Source organism: Nuphar pumila, chromosome 16 (assembly GCF_984573655.1).
Source record: "Nuphar pumila chromosome 16, dmNupPumi1.hap1.1, whole genome shotgun sequence".
Lineage (NCBI taxonomy): Eukaryota > Viridiplantae > Streptophyta > Magnoliopsida > Nymphaeales > Nymphaeaceae > Nuphar > Nuphar pumila.
The window spans coordinates 62,033,008-62,055,008 of NC_143264.1; positions in this window are offsets into that span (position 1 = coordinate 62,033,008).

A 22,001-nucleotide genomic window follows, 5' to 3' on the forward strand; every position below is an offset into this window, starting at 1 on the left:
CAAGTGCAAATTTTGGTACTTCTATAGTTGTTATGACTAGAGATGAGCATAAGCCAGGTGATTTATCTTAAACATTATTGTTGTGTTGTGCAAAAGAATATTTCTTTAATCAACTTTTCATTTTTGTGTGTTTTGGCTTTATGCAGCAATGTGGTGGAAAATGCATGGAATATGTGCCCCCGATCTTCAAAAAATTGCTATTCGTATACTTAGTCAAACATGTTCTACATCTGGATGTGAACGAAATTGGAGTACCTTTGATCAAATTCACACTAAGAGAAGAAATAGATTAGCTCAAAAGAAACTTAATGACTTAGTGTTTGTCCATTATAATTTACGTCTGAGAGAAAAGCAATTAAAGAGAACACGTCTTGACCCAATTTCTTTGGATAATATATATTTGCAAACACCAATGGATGAATGGGTCATGCAAGAAGGAGTTTTAGATGGAGATGAGGTAAAACCGTAAAAGTTTGTTTGATATTTTAACTTGATTAAAAACATTTTAATTTAGTTTTTTGTCTTTCTCTATTGCATGTTAACTCAAATGTGTCATATTTTATTGAATGAAGGATTTCTTAAGAGACTTGGAGATGGAAGTTGAAAACATTGAAGAAGCTAATCTTATTGATGACGAAGGTGGTGATGGAGTTGAAGATGAAAATGCAAGGGAAAATGCAACCACTAGTACTCCAATTCAGCCATTAATTTCTACTTCCAACTCAATAATTGATTCAAATGAAGTTCCAAATAATAGCACTTCGCCTCTATTTGAGATTTGAGTCATTGACTCTTGATTTGAGAATTGAGATATCATGTTTTTTTAAAGTGGATGAATTTTGGATGTTTGAAATTTGATTTTGTCATTGTGTTATGATCATTAACTTTATATTTATGAACTTTGTAATTTTGTTATATGACCATAGGTCTAGTATGGTTATTGCTCAGATGCGAAAGTTGATTGCCGAGATGCATTGCAGATTGCTCAAGTATGATTATCTTTACTTTAGTTTTTACTTACTCTTGTAAGTTTTTAACTTAACTTTACTTTAGGGCTTGTTTCTATTGAAATATTGAATTATTGTTTTGCTTGGTTGTTCGATTTTTTGCTATTAGATGAGTAATTATAAGTTAGATATAGTTTTACTTGATGCTATTTTACTTATTAATCAATTACACTAGTAATTAAGTCATTCTACAAACTTTTATATGTTTAAATGATAATTTATATATTGTTTTTCTTTTAAAATCAAAAGTTAACAAAACCCAGTCCGAGTCACCGAGTTGACCCGCCGAGTCACGAGTCAATAAAGAACGAGTCGAGTTCCGAGTCACGGGTTTTAAAACCTTGGTTAGGATGGCAATTCTTAAGACTACATACAGCTGACACTGTTCATTTTAAACTGTAGAAAGCATGAAGCATGCAAAATTAGAACTGTAGGTCCAAAAACAGATGTGATGTAGATGAATACATGTTCAAACAATTCATAGAACAACATTGAGCCATTCATGCCATAAACTCGAACATCAGTCCTAAAGTTTTGCTTTAACAAGTGCAATTGTTGCTTAACCTCCCTAGGTCATAATTTCATTTTGATTTTGATCCTTAATGCTGGTGCTAATAGTGCACCTTTGCTAAAGTTTCCACTAACAACTCACTAAACTAGTGGGATAAAGCTAAGAGCTTTATCAAGCTTAGCTAGACTTAATAAATAACAGGTTAGGAGGCATGGTTTTGTTGTTTTATTTTCCAGTGAGAAATGCAGGTGGGTTTCAAATTGTAAGACCCAGGCCACAAGAGAAAAGCCAAGGGGGAGGGGGGTTGCATAGAGGTTCATGGTGATAACCCTAATCACAATTACACAAAAACCATGAATGTTACCATTTCCCTATGAAAATTAAATTAAATTTAAGAATAAGAATTAAAAGGACAAAGTGAATGCCATTACTTGGTACAACACTAATTAAGGTGTTCAAGTTGTCAGTGTTGGACTCAAGTTCAAATATTTACATGACCAAGCATTAGGAGAAGCAAATATAATGGGTACACTAATCAATAAAATTGATGAAGTAGCAATTAATGCAAAAACAACCAATTAGAAAGCAGTAATCATGGTTGTAATCCTCCAAGCTACCAAACCAGCCTCATCATAGTGATTACAGGACTTAAAAACTGGAAATTTTAAAAGGACTTGACAAAATTTTAAGGCTCGGTTTGGAAAGTGCCTCTAAATTCAAAGTTCCAAATCCAAATGGTGATTCAGCATAGATGTAAAACCACTCAACGAGTTCGCCGGGTGGGCGAGGTGAAAAAAGAAAAGATAAGGGGAAGATGGTTCCCCCCTTTGCGGAACCACCTTTCCCGCTTTATCACAGGGTGGATGAAGATAAAGCTCACCCCCCCCCCCCCACCCCGATCGACGGGTGGGGTGAGGTTTATCCTCACCTACTGTGAGGGCTCTATAAAAAGCCCTCACGGTGATCCCTCCACCCCATCATTACACAGAGCGAGCAAGAGCGTGAGGAGAGAAGAAAAAAAAGAGAAACGAGAAAGAGTTGCAGAGAGAGGAGGGGATTATTGGAACCTGCTGCCGGCAACGGGTATGTCGTCTTCTTCCCCTTATTTCTTTTATCGGTCGATCAGAGAGCCAGCAACCATGGTTGTCGGTGAGTTGCAGAAAAAAAAGAAAAACAAACAAACAATAGGCCAACAACCATGGTTGTCGGCCTTGTTGTCGAGAGAGAGAGAGAGAGAGAGAGAGAGAGAGAGAGAGAGAGAGAGAGAGAGAGAGAGAGAGGGTCGGCATTGGCTGCCAACCCCTCTATAGCAGGAAAATATCAGAAGGGGTTGTGCCCCTTCTGCCCTATTAGTAACCGACTTGGGTCGATCTGGGTGCGACCTAGACCGAACCAGGCAGTCTGGGTCACACCGAGATCGAACCAAGTAAAAAAAAATCGATCGTATCGGACCGAACCAGTCTGAATCAGTCGTACCGAATTGGACCGACTCAATCAGACCAAACCGGCCTGGGTGTGAACTAGACTGAGTCGGGTCTGACCGGGTCTCGGTCCTTTGTTTGGATCTGGTCTAATCTGAACCAGACCGAATCTGGGTTCAGTTTGATCCAGTTAGTTTAGACCGATCCAAATTGAACTAGATTCAGACAAATTTGGGTCTGGATTCTATTTGATAAATCTAGATCCATATCAGAACTTGATCTGGTTCAGATCAGTGTTGGATCCAGATCAGAACTAGATCTGGTTCAGATCAGCGCCAGATCCAAATTAGAGCTGGATTTGAATCCAATCGGATGGATCAGTTCTTGATCCATATCAGAACTGAGTCTGGATCCCATCTATCAGTTTTGGATCCAGATTTGAGTTAGATTCGGATCCAACTCATAGTTGGGTGGATCAATTTTAGATCCAGATCTAGATCATAATTGGGTCTAGATCCAGTATGACAATACTGGATCCATATATGAGCTAAATCTGAATCCAACTCTTAGCTAGATGGATCAGTTTTGGATGTATATCAGAACTAGGTCAGGATCCAGTCTGACAGTTCTAGATTTAGATCTAAACTGGGTCTAGATCTAGTCTGAAAGTTTTATATCCAGATAAAAAATGGATCTGGATTCAGTTTATGATTAGTTATGAATTTTGAGAATCCAATTGATCAATATTGGATCCATATCAGAATCGGATCAAGTTTGTATTAGTGCCAGATCCAACTCAAGGTTGGATCTGGATCCAATTAAGTTTTGAATCTAGATTAGAACTAGGACTAAATTTAGATCTGAGCTAGATATGGATCCAACTCATAGCTTGATGGATCAGTTCTGGATTCAAAGCAGAATTGGGTCTGGATCCAATTTGATAGTTTTGAATCCAGTCTGAAAATTTTGAATCCAAATATAAGCTAGATCCGGATTCAACTCATAGTTGGATGGATAAGTTTTTCATCCAAATCAGAACTGATCGGGCAGTTTTAAATCCAGACTAGAAATGGATCTTGATCTAGTTTGTGATTAGTTATGAATTTTGAGAATCCAATTGAGCTTTTATACCAAACCCAGATGGGTCAAGACTAGGTTCAGTAAACCTAATACTCTAAACTCAGACCGAACCTATTTTGACCTAAGATGAGTTAGGTCAAGTCATAAGAGTTAAAATGACCAAATTACTCATGTGTATACCCAATATTTAATTAAGTAAAATGGGTATAACTTTGCACTCTAAACTCAAAATTAAGTGAGGTTTGGTGTGTTGGACTCACATTGTAGAAGATAATCTCCTTGTCCTTTGGTTCTAGTCAAATCAGGAGAACAAAATTTGAGGTCTGATGAGTCAACTTAAAAGAGGTATTTTGGTAATTTTATCAAAATATAAAGAAGTTATATGTATTAATATAAAAATGCTTGTGTGATGATCAGATCATATCGTTAGAGCCTCTTCAGACTCGATTGCGACCAGAGTACAACGTTTATATTCGAGGTAAGGGATATTATAACTAATCTTAGTTATGAACAAACCATATTGTGTTGCATGTTATGAATGATGTTGCATGTTATGAGTGATATTGCATATTATAATGTTTAGAAATATAGCTCTTGAATGTGAACATGATATACATAAAATGATTATGCATGTGATTATTACAAAGAGATGATTATATGCATATATTAGTCACGATATGTCATGCTTATTAAAAAGAGATTATTTTTGTGATAGCATATCTATGTTATAATATGCAAATAACATACATTATGATGAGATTTTGATTAGACTTGAGTCCTTTTAATGTAGTCATGTCATGTGAATTTTATATTGAGATTAGTATACATAACCCCTTAAATTCTGAAAGTGGCGACCTGTGGAAAGGGCTACCTGGTTTGTAGGTAGAGTAAAGCCACCATGGAGAGTAGGACATCGGTAATTTAACGACATAGAGACCCTACTTCGTTGCATGCTTAGTATGATATAGAGTGTAAACCCTAATGTCATTCTAAAATTGTAGAATTAGAGTGTTCTACGTGGGTTGCTACACCTATATATGGTTATGATTGGTATAACCAACCTAGTGTTATAGTTTGGTGTGAGTGAGTGTTTGATTGAGAGAATTAAGAAAAAAAATTAAAACATACAAACCTTGTGTGGTGTGTTGAAAACCAAACTCAGACTAAGGGCTTAGAGCTCACTACAATTGTAAATTAAAGTTATTATTTGCTTATAAATATTCTTTATTAAGTTGTAGACTCACTCCTGTATAATTACAATTGTAGGTTTCAGGCACACTAGTACAGGAAGAACGTGATCAACTACTCTAACTTTGCAGCATAGTACTTGTTAGTTTACTTTCTTATTATTGAATATTTATGTAATCATTATTTTTACATGTTATGAATGATGAACTTTGTTAAAAAAATTGAGTTATTAGAAAAAAAATTAGCCATGTTTTTTCTATGTAAACTCTGCATGTTTTTTCTTTGGGAAGTAATACCAACCAGACTTGGACTCTCGAGGTCTCAAATCAGGGTGTTACAAAATGGTATTGGAGGCAGGTTTACAAAAAAATGTTTATCATTCATAACAAGTTCAATGACATAAAATATAGTATACGTCTTTACTCACTGAAAACATGATAGTGATTAGGTTGTTTTGTGATTAAGAATGGCTAACGAGTGAGATAATCACTGAGATGCTAGAGCGCAAGAACCTTCTAAGTTGCCAGTCGCAGGAAGAAAAGAATTCGTCGCTGCAATGGAGATAACTACTGGAGTCATGGCGAGCATGGCTCAAATAGTGCTAGAGTTGACACCACAACCCCCACTGATCTATATCATAGCCGAGAAAAGAGATGCATACCAACAGAATGACCTTGACATTACTTAGGGGCGATGACTACAGTCCTACAGGCAACAACCACATCCCTATGAGCAAGGGACTCACCAGTCCCATCGTCAGCAAATGGTGAGGAACTGGATGATGGCTCAAGGAGGAGTCACAAGGAGAGCATCCCCTAGTATGAATTATACGTCTCAGAGAGGATCTAAGATGGCAAGTGTATGAGAACAACATATGTTTTGGACCAGCTATGCGGCTATCATGAACGCAGCCAATCGAGGATTTTTAAATCCAACCATGGAGTTTCTTATAGAAGAAACCAGGAGGGCAGCAATCCAGGCCATAGAGGCAGCATGGCACATTGCACATGTGAGTGGAAGCGGTCTAGGACCAGCAAAGAGACGAGCAACATAAAAAAGTTTGTGGGAAAAAGGCGAGGATGAAGATCCCACTCTTAGCCCCGCCTCACCTACCTACACTCCCGCTTTTCCCCAATATAATATGGGTGCCATTCCTATACCTGAAGATCTCACTCTTATGCCCGCCTCACCTACTTACACTCATGTTTTGCCCTCATACAACATGAGTGTTCTTCCTATACCTCACCCTTGCCAGACGCGAAGGAGTTAAGGGAGAGAAGCAAGTTTCAGATGGATTGAGGAGTGAAATGATGTTGCATCTAGAAATGTTTAGTTTTGTTTGGTCTAGTCTATTTATCTTTCGTTTTGCTTTGTTTCCTTCTTGTTTTGTTTACTTTTATTTTCTTTATGTGTACTGGGATGTTTTTAATAAAATAAAATATTTTTGACTAAATGAGTATCATAATTGTATGCATGTGATAGAATTTCGTGCGAATATAACTCACTCAAATAATGATAAGTCCATTACGTGATAATTTCATTGTAGCATATATGTCTACTCGTATGAGAATATCCTATTTGTCTAAGGACATTGTAGTCACCAGACAAGAGATGAAGCAGCTTGATGCAGTGACTGGTGATGGAGAGTGCCTTGGGAGGCCATCTTGGAAGGCACCTTCATTATCTCGCACCTTGGGAGGTGCACTAGTTCAATGAGTGCCTTCATCTTTTCGTACTCCTAAGAGGCATGCCTCACGCAGTGATGGAGGAGAGAGTATGAAAATCCTACAAGAATCACCGATGAGTAGCTCATGAGAAGAAAGTATGGGGATGCCTCCTGAGTATACTACAAACTGCATCCTATACGAGCTCTTGAAACCACCCAAACTCAACAAGAACAACCCCAAATGATCATTTTAGGCATCACCTTTTATGCTGAAAGGTTCAAGAATATGCAACCTCCACTTTTCAATGACACTCATGATGACATCACAATAGAGAATTGGCTCATGTAAGTGAAAAAGTCTTAGATGTCATTCAATGTTCGGAGGATCAGAGGGTATGGATAGTGGTGTCAAACTTGACGAGCGATGCAGAACACTGGTGAAGGACCATCCGAGACACACTAAAGCAAGACACTTATTTGACTTGATCCACCTTTGTAAGGAGTTTCTATAAGCAATTCTTTCTGAAGTGTCAAAGGGTGAAGAATAAGGAAGAATTTAGGAAGTTGAAGGAAGGGGACATGACTGTAGGCTAGTATATGACCCGATTTAACTCACTTTCTCATTTCACCAAGTCCTTGGTGGCGAATGAGAAAGTGAAATGTAAACGCTTTGAGAGGGGCTTAAGACCGAAAATCTTGAGATCGGTAGGGCCACTGCAAATAAAAAATATAGTCGGCTCGTAAACTATGCTTCAATGTTTGAATTTTTTGAGTTGAGGATGAAGGAGAAGCTTCAAGAAAAGGAAAAGCCTAAGACTCAAGAAACAACTAAATACAACAGTTGCGATGTGGTTGAGTTCTCTCGAAAGAAGTTTCGGTATAATGGAAAGTTTCAGCGATAGCACAAGAGGCACTACGGAGGTCATACCAGTGCTCAAACCCAGGGTAAGCAAGTCAAGAATTTAGGAGGCTAACAAGCTAAGAGACAGAAAACTTAGAAGTCAGCCCACTCAGATAGTCCATGTAGGACTTGTGGGCTTCAAAGGCACGAAGGCAGGTGTGACTTAAGGAATGTCAAGTACTTCAATTGCTAGCAAATGAGTCACTATGTTAACAATTTCCCACAGCCTGATCGGAGAAATAGTGTACCCCTAAAGCAGAAGCCCGCAGTACCAGGTCATGCATATGCGGCTGCCCAGCCTTGAGGTGGTTGAAGGTACACTCCCTATTTTTGGTATTCTAGCACATGTGTTATTTGATTCTATAGCTATGCATATTTTTACTACCTCAATTTTTGAAAAATAGTTACCAGTTTCACCTTTATGATTGACTTTTTCTTACTTGATAGAAACACCTATAGGAGAGTCCACCATAGTTGACACTGTGAACAACAACTGTGTAATGAAAATAGAGAACCGTGAGTTGCCTATGAACTTGTTGCAACTTGATTTAAAAGATATAGATATTGTCTTAGGTATGAATTGGTTGTTGGATCACCATGCCACTATTGATTGCAGAAAGAAGCATGTTAGTTTTAAAAAAACCCCATACTTCAACTTTTACATATCAGGGACCGACAATCATATCATGCTTGAAGGCTAATAAATACATTCAACAAGGATGCATTGGATTTCTATCTTACATGAAGACCGCCGGAAGAGAAGACCTCACTATATTAGATGTGAACATAGTTCAAGAATATGCAGATATTTTTTTAGAGGAGCTATTAGGTTTTCCTCTTGATTGAGATATTGAGTTCTAGATTAATCTTGTCTCAAGAACAATGAAAGTGTTGTAGGATCGATGCAATGAGCACAAGAGGGGGGGGGGGGAGGTGAATAGTGTTTTTAATCTTTGTATTTGAAATTTTACGGAATTTGAATACTGCAAAGCAATCACACACAAAGAACACAAGAATTTTATCCTGGTTCGGTCTTCCAAACCTACATTTAGTCCCCAAGCAAAACCCGCTTGAGATTTTCACTATCACACTTGTGTCACCACAAGTTCAAACAGACCAAAATCGGTCTCACTTTCAGCAACAACCCTGTTGAAAGCAAACTTCTTCTTTAAACCAATGAGACATTGTTCTTTTACAGAAAAATTGAAATAATCAACTTACAATCAACCTACACGCATTTCTTGTGAATGCAAATGGAGTGGAATAGGCTTCTAAGGTTGCTGAAATACTCAACTCACAATTTTACTAACTCACAAAAAGAATTGAAGTGAAAATACTCAGTAAGTGAGAAAAAGAATACTTAAATGAATATGAGTGAAAAATAAAGAATCCGATCTTTTAAATCAATGTAATCCGATTCAATTCAATTATTTTGAGTGAAGATCACACTCTTAGTTATAGTTTAGGAATTTCATACGTTGGAGGTACGAAAGGGTATCAAAACAGTCAGTTTTGAATGGTTAAATCATTTGAAAAATTGAAAAAATGCACCTTTAAAAAGTTTCAAAAATAGCTATATTAGTCGACTGAAATAGTTATTAGTCGACTGCAATCAAATATTAGCAAACTGACAATTAAAGTCAGTCAACTATTGTGTCTAGCCGAACAGATTTAAATTCTGGGTTTTAAAACTTAGTCGACTAAAAAAAAGTTAGTCGACTGATGAAAATCATCAGTAGACTGAAAAAACTTTCAGTCGACTCCTGCTAAATTTTTTAAAAATTGAATATTCTGTCCTATCGACTAAGAGTCGATTAGTCAACTAATAAGAAAGTTGACGTTTTGCTTTGAAAAACTAGCGCGAAAAAATTGGTTGACTGATGAGTCTATTGGTCAACTGATAAACCTGAAAATGTGAGTAAAGAGCTTTCTAAAAAGATTTTTGTTAAGGGTTGGTTTAGAAAAGTTTTTCCTAAGTATTTTAAGGTGAAATGCAAGTAAGATATGCAATTAAAGTAAGACTCTTACAAGAATCTAAGACTTTTAAAGAATTTTACATTTACACACTTGTCTTCACAGATTCTTTAACGAATTCTTCAATTCTTTTCATATTACTTCATTGCCTTAGCTGAAATTCAGTTGTTCATCATCAAAATCTTGTACTTGAATTATCGTGTACAACTTTCTTATCTTAACAAACAACACCCATTTCAAAAGCCCCTTGTCGAATAAGACCTGTAAAACTTAAGGAGTTTAAGGAGCAATTGCAAGAATTATTGAATAAAAGTTCTATACAACCATTAGTATCTCCTTGAGGTGCTTCAATTCTATTCATAAAAAAGAAGGATAAATCATTGTGAATATGTATACATTATCGACAATTAAAGGCAGTGACCATAAAGAATAAATATCCTTTGTCATAGATTAATGACTTGTTGGATCAACTTCAAAGAGTTGCATGCTTTTCGAAGTTGGATATGCGATCGGGTTACCATAAACTAAAAATTAAGAAAGAAGATGTGGATAAGATGGCTTTCTTATCAAGATACGACCATTATGAGTTTTTGGTCATACCTTCACCAACAGCTTTTATGGATATGATGAACAGAGTTTTCAGACCATATTTGGATAAGTTCATAGTAGTATTTGTTCATAACATCCTTATTTATTCAACCATGAGAGAGAAACACGAGGAACACATAATGATAGTTCTGCAAACACTTAGAAAGCATTAGCTTTACGCCAAAATTTTAAAGTATGCATTTTGGTTGGAGTAGGTGTCATTTCTTAGTTATATCGTATCCAAAGAGAGAACTATGGTAGACCCTGCGAAGATTGATCAATCACCAATTTGGTTAGACGCAAGAATCCTGCAAAGATTCATGGTTTCTTGAGATTAGATAGATACTATCAGTGATTCATGAAAGAATTTTCTATATCGGCAGCTTCAATGACCAAACTCACTAAGAAAGACATAAAGTTTGAGTGAAATGACAAGTATGAACGAAGTTTCTAAGAGATAAAGAAGCATTAGACTACTATTCCAATTTTGGTCTTACCTTCTGGATTGGGGGAGTTCATTATTTAGAGTGATGCTTCTTATAAGGTATTGGGTTACGTTCTGATGCAATATGGTAAGGTGATAGTTTATGCATCTCACCAATTGAAATGCATGAAGTTAATTATCTAACACATGACTTGGACCTAACAGTGGTTGTATTAGTCTTTAAGATATTGAGACACTACTTATATAATGAACAATTTAAAGTTTATATTGATCATCAAAGCCTCAAGTACCTATTTTTTTGCAAAGAGACTTGAACTTGATACAGAGAAGATGACTTGAATTTTTAAAAGATTATGACTTCAAGTTAAAATATCACCTGAGAAAGGCGAATGTAATTGTTGACGCTCTTAGAAGAAAGTCAGGAGCATTGGCCAGACTCATAGATTGGGAGTTGTTTTCTTTAGTTGCGCATCAGAAAGCAGAAGTTTGATGCTTATCAAGTCGATTATTGTTCGTGCAAACCACATTGAAGTTAGAATTGTAGGAGCAAATTAAGCAAAAACAACCCTTAGATCCGGACTTGGCCAAAGTTAGAAAGAAAATTTCTGAAGGTGAGGAATCATACTTCAAGGTTTATGATCAGGGTCTTCTCAGGTTTTGTCATAGAGTGTGTATTTTTAAGGATGATCAACTCAAGAATCAATTGTTGGATGAAGCACACCACTCTAGATATGTTATTCATCCTGGTTGTACCAAAATGTATCGAGATCTAAAAGTTATGTTTTAGTAGAGCAGAATAAAGAGAGACATTGTGAAGTTTGTAAGTATGTGTCTGGTGTGCCAACAAGTGAAGATATAGCACCAACGACCCAGAAGACTACTACAACCACTTCTCATACCTGAGTGAAAATGGGTGGATGTTATTATGGACTTTGTCTTAGAACTTTCAAAGACCAAGAATGAGAATAATTCAGTATGTTTGATTGTGGATAAGCTAACTAAGTCAGCTCACTTCTTAGCTTATAAGATGACTCACACTTATGACCAGTTGACCCAACTCTTCATCAGAGAGATAGTTAGACTTCATGAAGTACCCGATTCGATTATTTCAGATAGAGACTCTAAGTTTACTTTGCGATTCTAGTAGAGTTTCCAGGAGGCAATGAAGACACAGTTAAAAATGGGCATGACATTCCACCCTCAGACAAATAAACAATCAGAGCGAACCATTCAAACTCTGGAAGACATATTGCAAGCATATACTTTAGAGTATAGTGACTCATGGAATGACATCTCATCTCTGATGGAGTTTGCTTACAATAGTAGCTTTCAGGCGAGCATAGGCATAACTCTATTTGAGGAACTGTATGGTTGATAGTATCGAACACCATTATGTTGGGATGTTAGGGCCTGAATTGGTGCAGCATACAACAGACCAAGTTAGATTTATTTCAGAGCATTTTTTGGTAGCATAAAGTTGACAGAAAAGTTACACAAATCAAAGATGTTGCAAGTTAGAATTTGAGCAAGATGATTATGTGTTTTTGAAGATATCTCAATTTAAGAGAGTAATGCGCTTTGGTTGGAGGAGAAAATTGAGTCAAAAATATATTGGATCCTTTGAGATACTTGCGAGAGTTGGTCAGACAGTGTACCAAATGGTTTTGGCACTTTCCTTGTCTATAATTCATAATGTATTTCATGTCTCTATATTATGAAAGTATGTGCTTGATCCCTCTCATATATTAGATGTAGTCAAGTCAGTATTGAAAATCTAGAATGACCTAAGCATGACCAAGAAACCCAAAGTCTTAGATGTGAAAGTGTAGAAGCTGCGACATAAAGATATATCATTGGTATTGGGCAGATGGGGTCATCACAACAAAAATGTGTCTACATGGGAGTAAAAATCAAACATCTGTGTGCAATTTTCATAATTGTTTTCAAGTAAGATTTAGAATGAATCTTTTTTTAAGGGGGTAGAATTGTAAAATCACCCAACAAGATCGTCAGGTGGGGGAGGTGAAGAAAAAACAATAAGGGGAAGATAGTTCCCCCATTTTCGAAACTGCCTTCCCCATTTCATTGCAGAGGGAATGAAGATAAACCTCACCCTGCACGATTGACAGGTGAGGTGAGGTTTATGCTCACCCACCGTGAGGGCTCTATAAAAGGCCATCATTAGACATAGCGAGCGAGAGCGTGAGAAAAAAAAAGAAATGAGAAAGAGTTACATAGAGAGGGGGAGGGGATTATCGGAACCCGTCGATGGCAACAAGTATGTTGTCTTCTTCCCCTTCTTTCTTTTTCTGGTAGATCAGACTGAATCAGTCTGACTTGATCGTACCAAATCAGACCAACTCAGTCAGACCAAACTGGTCTGAGTGTGAACCAGATCGAGTTGGGTCTAACTGGGTCTCGATTCTTTGTTTGGATCTGGTCTGATCTAGATCAGACCGAATTTGGGTCCAGTTCGATCCAGTTAGTCTGGACCAATCCAAATTGAATTAGATCCAGACAAATATGAGTCCAGATTTTGTCTGACAAATCTGGATCTAGATCAAAACTTGATTTGGTACGGATCAGTGTTGGATCCAAATCAAAATTGGATCAGGTTTATATCAGTGTCAGATCCAAATTAGGGCTAGATCAATTTTGAATCCAGATCAAAACTAGGTCTAGATTCAGATATGAGCTAGATCTGGATCCAACTCATAGCTGGATGGATCAGTTTTGAATCTAAATCAGAATTGGTTCTGAATCCAATTTGATAGTTTTGAATCCAGTCTGACAGTTCTGAATCCAAATCTGAGCTAGATCCAGATCCAACTCATAGATGGATGGGTTCTGGATTCAAATCAGAACTGAGTCTAGATCTAGTTTGACAGTTTTAAATCTAGATCAGAAATGGATCTTGATCTAGTTTGTAATTAGTTATGAATTTTGAGAATTCAATTGAGTTTTTATACAAAACCCATATGGGTAGAGACTAGGTTTAGTAAACCTAGTACTCTAAGCTCAGACCGAACATGTTTTGACATAGGATGAATTAGGTCAAGTCATAAGAGTTAAAATAACCAAATTACCCTTGTGTGTACCCAATATCCAATTAAGTAAAATGAGCATAACTTTGCACTCCGAACTCAAGATTGAGTGAGGTTTGGTGCGTTGGATTCGCATCGTAGAAGAAAATCTTCTTGTTCTTTGGTTTTGGTCAAATCAGGGGCACAAAAATTAATGTCTGAAGAGTCAACTCGGGAGGAGTATTTTGGTAATTTTGTTAAAATATAAAGAAGTTATAAATATTAATATAAACATGTTTTTGTGATGATCAGATCCTATTGTTAGAGCCTCTTGTGACTCGATTGCGGCCAGAGTATAATGTTCATATTCAAGGTAAAGGATATTATAAGTAATCTTAGTTGTGAACAAACCATATTGCATTGCATATCATGAACGATGTTGCATATTAGCATATTTAGAAATATAACTCTTGAATGTGAACATGATATGCATAAAATGACTATGCATGAGATTATTGCAATCAGATGATTATATGCACATGTTAGTCGTGATATATCATGCATATTATAAAGAGTTTGTTTTTATGATAACATCTATGTTATAATATGCAAATAACATGCATTATGATGAGATTTTTTATTAGACTTAAATCCCTTTAATCTAATCATATCATGTGAATTTTATATTGAGATTATCATGCATAACCTCTTACATCCCGAAAGTGGCGACCTATAGAAATGGCTACCTGTTTCGCGACTAGAGTGCAACCACCATGGAGAGTGGACCACCGATTATTTAACAACATACAGACTCTACTTCATTGCATACTTAGTATGATACAATGTGTGAACCCTAATGTAATTCTGAGATTGAGAGTGAGATCCATCGTGATTATTTCACGAGATCACTTATGGGAGAACAAGTAAAACACGAGCGTGAAAGTAAGGTTTAATGTAATGAACTTAAAATATGACTTAGAGTTATATTCACACAGTATTTGAGATTCTAGATAACTATGGATAGTTGAAAGTAATTATGGTTAGGATATAGTATGAACTATGACGAGATTGAGTTTGAGCCTAACCTCACGGCTAGCTACCGATGGGGTCTCCCTTGTTGTTTCACTGCAGTGCCTAGTGATCCCGAGATTACCGGGAGTGTATAGTTCATAGTCTGGCTAACATTGTAGAATTTGAGTGTTCTACGTGGGTTGCTATGCCCATAGATGGCTATAATTGGCATAACCGACCTAGTATTATAGTTTAGTGTGAGTGAGTATTTGATTAAGAGAATTAAGTAAAAAAAATTTAAAACAGACAAACCTTATGTGGTGTGTTGAAAACTAAACTCAAACTAGGGGCTTAAAGACCACTACAGTTATCAGTTAAAGTTATTATTTTCTTATAAATATTCTTTAATGAGTTGTAGACTCACCTCTGTATAATTCCAACTGTAGGTTTCAGGTACACTAGCACAGATAGGATGTGATCGGCTACTCTGACTTTGCAGCAGAGTACTTGTTAGTTTACTTTCTTGTCATTGAATATTTATGTAATCATTATTTTTGCATGTTATGAATGATGAACTTTGTGAAAGAAATTGAGTTATTAGAAAAATAACAAAAATAGCCATGTTTTCTCTGTGTGAACTCTGTATGCTTTTCCTCTGAAAAGTAATATTAGTCGGACTTGGACTCTCGAGGTCCCAGGTCAAGGTATTACAATAGACCCTCGGGGCAAGGTCCTAACCACAAAATTTTATGCCACCAGTACAATGATTGTAGGTATGACAAGTTGAGCCAGCGCAACCACATTTTTGTGTCGGGTGTGGTTTCTTCGGGTTATAAATTAAAAAATTCAAAGGATGATTACTACCGTTTCTTGAAGAAGTCTACTTAAGAAGCATAAAACTACTTAAAAGATGATTGCCTCTCAGTTTGATGTAATGTTGGCGTATCGATGTTTTATAGCATATCATTACCACCCTCCATCATTGTCTAACATTTTGGACATCTTTTAGAGAGCAAAAATGGTGCATATATGAGCTTTGTTGTTGATGGACAAACATTTGCTGAGGGACAAACATTTGCTACTCACAAGTTTCACCAGTATTTGAAGCTCATTTTTATGGACCAATGAAATATCAAAATACAAGCAATGTAGAGGTTGAAGACATGCCAACATCAGTTTTCAAAGTTGTTATTTGTTCTTTATAATAATGTTTTTTATGCTTTTACTGGAAAGATGTTAGGAATAATCAATATAGGGTGCTGATGCTGCAACAAAAACACATACAAAAATACACCACAAAATTGTCAAAGCTAAAAAAAATTAGAGCACTCCAGATCTTAATGTGGTTCGGTAGGCAATGAGCCTTCCTACATCCACGGGCGAAAACAAGCAAATTCCACTATATTTCAAAATTAAGAAGACCAATACACGACTCTCTCAGAAAACCAGAGAATAAAAAAGTGTAAGCAACTAGAAAATGGAGGTGGTTACAAAACCCACTACGCAAGGAAGTGGAGGCAGTTACAAGCCCCACCTTCCAATGGGTTGACCAAAACAACCCCAACAAATCTCCACCTTTGGGTTGGTCAACACAGATGCTCTTCATAACTTTTGACACAAACTCCTCCATAATGTCCTTGTAAATGCAAACAATGAAAAATGCTCATCTTCTCCAAAAAAAATCTTCAATTGTAGAGAACACCAACCAAGTTCAAACAGTGCTTGAACTTAGTCACTGTTAGAGGCTTTGTCAACATGTCAGTTGGATTTTCTTCTGTATAAATTTTCTTCACAACAATTTTTCCTTGAGAAATAACCTCACGAATGAGATGGTACCTGACGTCAATGTGCTTTGTCCTTTCGTGATACATCTAATCCTTAGTCAAGTGAATAGCACTTTGACTATCACAATAGACAACAGTCACCTTCTGACACAAATAAAGCTCACAAAACAAACCTCTTAACCGTATTGCTTCCTTCACTACCTCTGTAATTGCCATATACTCGGCTTTTGTAGAAGACAATGCAACAATAGATTGTAAGGTAGCTTTCCAACTAACAACACATCCACCAACTGAGAAAACATACCCAGTAAGAGACCTCCTTTTATCAAGGTCTCCTGCAAAATCTGAATCAACATATCCTGTCATAACATCAATGTTTCTTCCAAACTCTAAACATATATCAATAGTACCCCACAAATACCTAAAAATCCACTTTATAGCATGTCAATGTGCTTTACCTAGATTTTCCATATACCTGCTCACAACACTAACCGCCTGTGAAATATCTGGACGAGTGCAAACCATGGCATATATCATACTGCCAACTGCACTGGAGTATGGTACATGTGACATATATTCTTCTTCTTTTAGAGACTATGATAATAGTGAAGTTGAAAGCCTAAAATGAGCAGCAAATGGTGTAGTAACTGGCTTGGCATCCCACATGCCAAAGCGCTTAAGTACCTTCTCAATGTACTTAACCTGAGTCAAACATAACTTACTTCCACCCCTATTTCTTTGGATCTCCATTCCAAGAATTTTCTTAGCTGCTCATAAATCTTTCATCTCAAACTCACTGCTGAGTAGTGCTTTCAACCTATTGATCTCAAATATTTCTTTTGTTGCAATTAACATGTCATCCACATATAATAACAAATAGATAAAAGAGTAGTCTGATCATTTTCCAAAATAGACACAATTGTCATATTTACTTCTAGAGTGGCCATGTTGAATCATAAATGCATCAAATCTCTTATACCATTGCCTAGGAGATTGCTTCAAACCATATCAGGATTTCTTTAGCAAACAAACATGGTCCTCTTTTCCTTCAACAAGAAAACCTTTAGGTTGCTGCATATAAATTCTCTTCAAGTTCACCATGCAAGAATGTTGTTTTTACATCCATCTGCTCTAACTCCAAGTCATGCGAAGCAACTAAAGCTAGCAAAATACGAATGGAGCTATGTTTCACAACATGTGAGAAAATATCATTGTAATCAATACCCTTTACCTAACTGTAGCCTTTTACAACCAACCGTGCTTTATATCTAGCATCTTCAACACCTGGAGTACCTTCTTTCTTCTTGAAGACTCACTTGCAACCAACTACTTTCTTTTCCTTGGGAGCCTCCACCAACTCCCAAGTCTGATTTTTGTGAAGAGACTCAATTTCTTCTTCCATAGCAACTAGCCACTTATCAACATCTCCACAAGATATAGCTTCTAAAAATTTTGAAGGCTCATCAACATCAATTGTCTCCTCTGCAATAGATAATGCATAAGCAACAAAGTCTGCATAGCCATATCTCAAAGGTGGTCTAGTCTCTTTTCTCTGTCTATCACGAGCAAGAGAATATTGGTGTACTTGTGGAATTTCCTCTACTTGCTGTGTATCAGGCACCTGAATGTGCTCTTGTTGAGAAGATCTCTGATGTGAACTTGTAGACTCAAAATTCACCTGCTCTGCAATACCACCTGGAGAACTTACATTCTGTGGGACACATATCTCTTTCTTTGGATATAAGACTGTAGACTCATCGAAAGTAACATTCCTCTCAGTCATAAATTTAGGTGACTTCAGATCAGAACACCAAAATCTATATTCTTTGAGTCCTGAAGTATAACCAAGGAATATACACTTCTTTGCCCTCGGTTCTAATTTTCCATCATTCACATGGGCATAAGCTGGGCAACCAAAAACTCTTAAATTAGAATAGTCTGGAGGATTACCTGACCACATTTCTTTTGGAGTTTTAAAGTTGATGGCGGAGGCTGGAGATAAGTTCACCAAGTAACAGGCTGTGGGCACTGCTTCTGCCCAAAAATCCTTGCTCAGACTTGCATTTGATAGCATATAATGGGCTCACTCTAAAAGAGTTTTGTTCATTCTTTTCGCAACTCAGTTTTGTTGTGGAGTGTATCTTACTGTACGGTGTCAGACAATGCCTTCAATTTTACAATACTCATTAAATTCTGTGGAGCGAAATTCTAGACCATTAGCTGTCCTTAGCTTCTTAATTTTCTTCCCTATTTGTTTTTTCAACCAAAACCTTCCACTGCTTAAAATGCTTAAACACTCCATCTTTATGTTTAAGCATAAACACCCAAACTTTTCTAGAATAGTCATCAATGAAAGTCAGAAAATATCGTGCACCCCATTTTGATGGAACACAAGAGGGACACCAACGATCTGAGTGAATATAATCTAGAGTAGCCTTGGTTTTGTGTATTGCTGACTTGAAGCTAGCCTTTTCCTGCTTCCCAAAAATGCAATGCTCACATAACTCTACCTTTCCTGTCCACAGAGCAAGCTTCTCTTGCTCAATAGGGTCATTCCCTTCTCGCTCATATATATGTCCCAACCTCATGTGACATAACTTGGTCACATCTTCATTTGACATAGAGGTAGATGCAAAAACAATTGTACCCGTAATAGTAGTGCCTAATAGGGTGTATAATCCACCAGATCTTTTTCCTTTCATCACAACAAGGACTCCTTTACTGATTTTCATGACTCCACCTTCAGTTGAATACCTGCATTCATTTGAATCAAGGGTGCCTAAGGAAATGAGATTTTTCTTCAAATCAGGAACATGTTTGACCTCTATCAATGTCCTCACAATACCATCAAACATCTTGATTCAAATTAAACCAATCCCAACTGTCTTGCATGGAGCATCATTTTCCATCAAGACAACTCCACTATTAATAGACTCATATGTGGAGAAAAATTCTCTACTAGGAGTCATATGATATGAATAACCAAAGTCTAAGATCCAATCATCCTTGGATCGAATGACCTGTACCAATAAAACATAATTATCAATATCTTCTTTGGCAACACTAGCCTCTGCTGAATTTTCATCTTTATTAGGCTCCTTTTCATCCTTTTGATGCTTCCTATTGAGTTTCCAACAATTAGCTTTTATATGTCCTTTTTTATGACAATAATTACAGACCTTGGTTCTATTTTTGGATTTACATCTAAATTCCCCACGATTTTTCCCAAGTGGGTTTCTCACTTTAGGTCGTCCTTTAGCATCAAGACCCTCAGATTGTTGCTCACCAGTCAAATCCCTATCCATCAACTCTTTTGTAAACAAAGATGATTTTTCATCTTCAATTGAGATAGAATCTCTTTAATATAACAGAGTTTCTCGAAAGTGCTTATATGATTGTGGTAAAGAACAAAGCAATAACAAATCTTGGTCTTCATCATCAATTTTCACATCAATATTTTCCAAATCTAGTAATATAGAATTAAATTAATGAAGATGTAATTTAATTGATGTACCTTCTGCCATCCTTAACATGAAAAGGCATTGCTTGATATGTAGCTTGTTGGTGAGAGACTTGGTCATATACAACAACTCCAGTTTCAGTCATAGTGCAACCGTCATCTTCTCATGAATGACCTCCAGCAAAACTTCATTAGACAAGCTTAATTGAATCACAACCAAAGCCTTTTTATTGAGCTCTTGTTTTTCATTTGTAGACATAGTGCTTGACATTTTCTCTTTCCCGAGTAGTGCCTTTTGCAGCCCCTGATGGGTCAAGAGAGCTTTCATCTTGGCTTGCCATATGCCAAAGTTGATGCTCTGATCGAACTTCTCGATTTCAAATTTTGTAGACATCTTATGCCACCAGTGTTAAAGTACACCCAACCTAGCTTTGATACCAGTTTGTTAGGAATAATCGATATAGGGTGCTGATGCTGCAACAGAAACACATACAAAAATACACCACAAAATTGCCAAAGCTAAAGAAAAATTACAGCACTCCAAATCTTAATGTGGTTCGGTAGGCAATGAGCCTTCCTACATCCACGGGCGAAAACAAGCAAATTCTACTATATTTCAAAATTAAGAAGACCAATACACTACTCTCTCAAAAAAACAAAAAATAAAAAAGTGTAAGCAACTAGAAAACAGAGGTAGTTACAAAACCCACTAGGCAAGGAAGTGGAGGCAGTTACAAGCCCCACCTTCCAATGGGTTGAACAAAACAACCCCAACAAAAGATAGTAATATGGCAAATATATTGAAAATTGCTCAATATTTACAAGAAGATTTGGGCAGCCAACATTAAAGGAAAAATATCACATATAACATAAATCTCATTTTATTTTAAGTATATTTTTATTTTAATAATTTTTTATATGTTTTAATTATATATTTTCTAATTCTTGCTTATTTGATTTTGTAAAAATTTTCAATTGTTTCTTTATATTTTCATAGAAGTGCATTGCTAAAACATACTATTTTCTAATCTTTTACTTTTTTTAAAAATATTTAAGCTTTTTCCAAGAAAAACCACCCGCTTATGCTTAAGCGAATGTGAGGAGGTTCATATGTGAATATTAGGAGGTTCACAATATATTTGTATGAATGTCAGGAGGTTCACAACATATTTGTGTGAACATCAAGAGGTTTGCACAAATATGTTGAGAAGGGTAAAATAATTCTAAATAAGTTAAGATGATTTTGGACATGCAATGAGTTTTGGGATATTTGTGAGTTTTGACGATAACACCATTTTTAGAGTACAATACAATCATTTTTTATATATATATATATATATATATATATATATATATATATATATATATATATATATATATATATATATATATATATGCGTGTGTGTGTTTTAAAATACATTTAAAATCAAAACAGAAGGCAAGGCTTCTCCAACTCAGAGAATGATGCAAGAGTGGAGGAGAAGAGTTGGGTCCATAAGGGTTTAATTGGATCAATTTGTATTTTGAACTTTTGTTTGATATTTTGGTTTTTGTATTTGGATCATTGTATCTTATCCAAAATTCAAATCTTTAAGATATATTTTATCTTTTTAGAAAGCCATCTTAAAAGGTAGTTTATTGTTATTAGAATTAGAAAAATCTTCTTCTTTAAAAGGATGAAAATCTAGTTGTCATTCACAGTTGCATATAATAGAAGCATACGAAAACAATGAATCTTGAACATATAACGCACCACTCCACACCCATCGTAATGGACTTCAAGAATTATTATTTTTTGGATAATCCAAAAGGAAAACGCTCCATCACTAGCCGCACATTGGTTGGCATCCTGTTGGTAAAACCTCGGGATGGCAGTGGACTTGGGGGAAATGAGGCTCCACCCTGCCTCCCACCATTTGGAACAGGGATGGAGGATATGAAA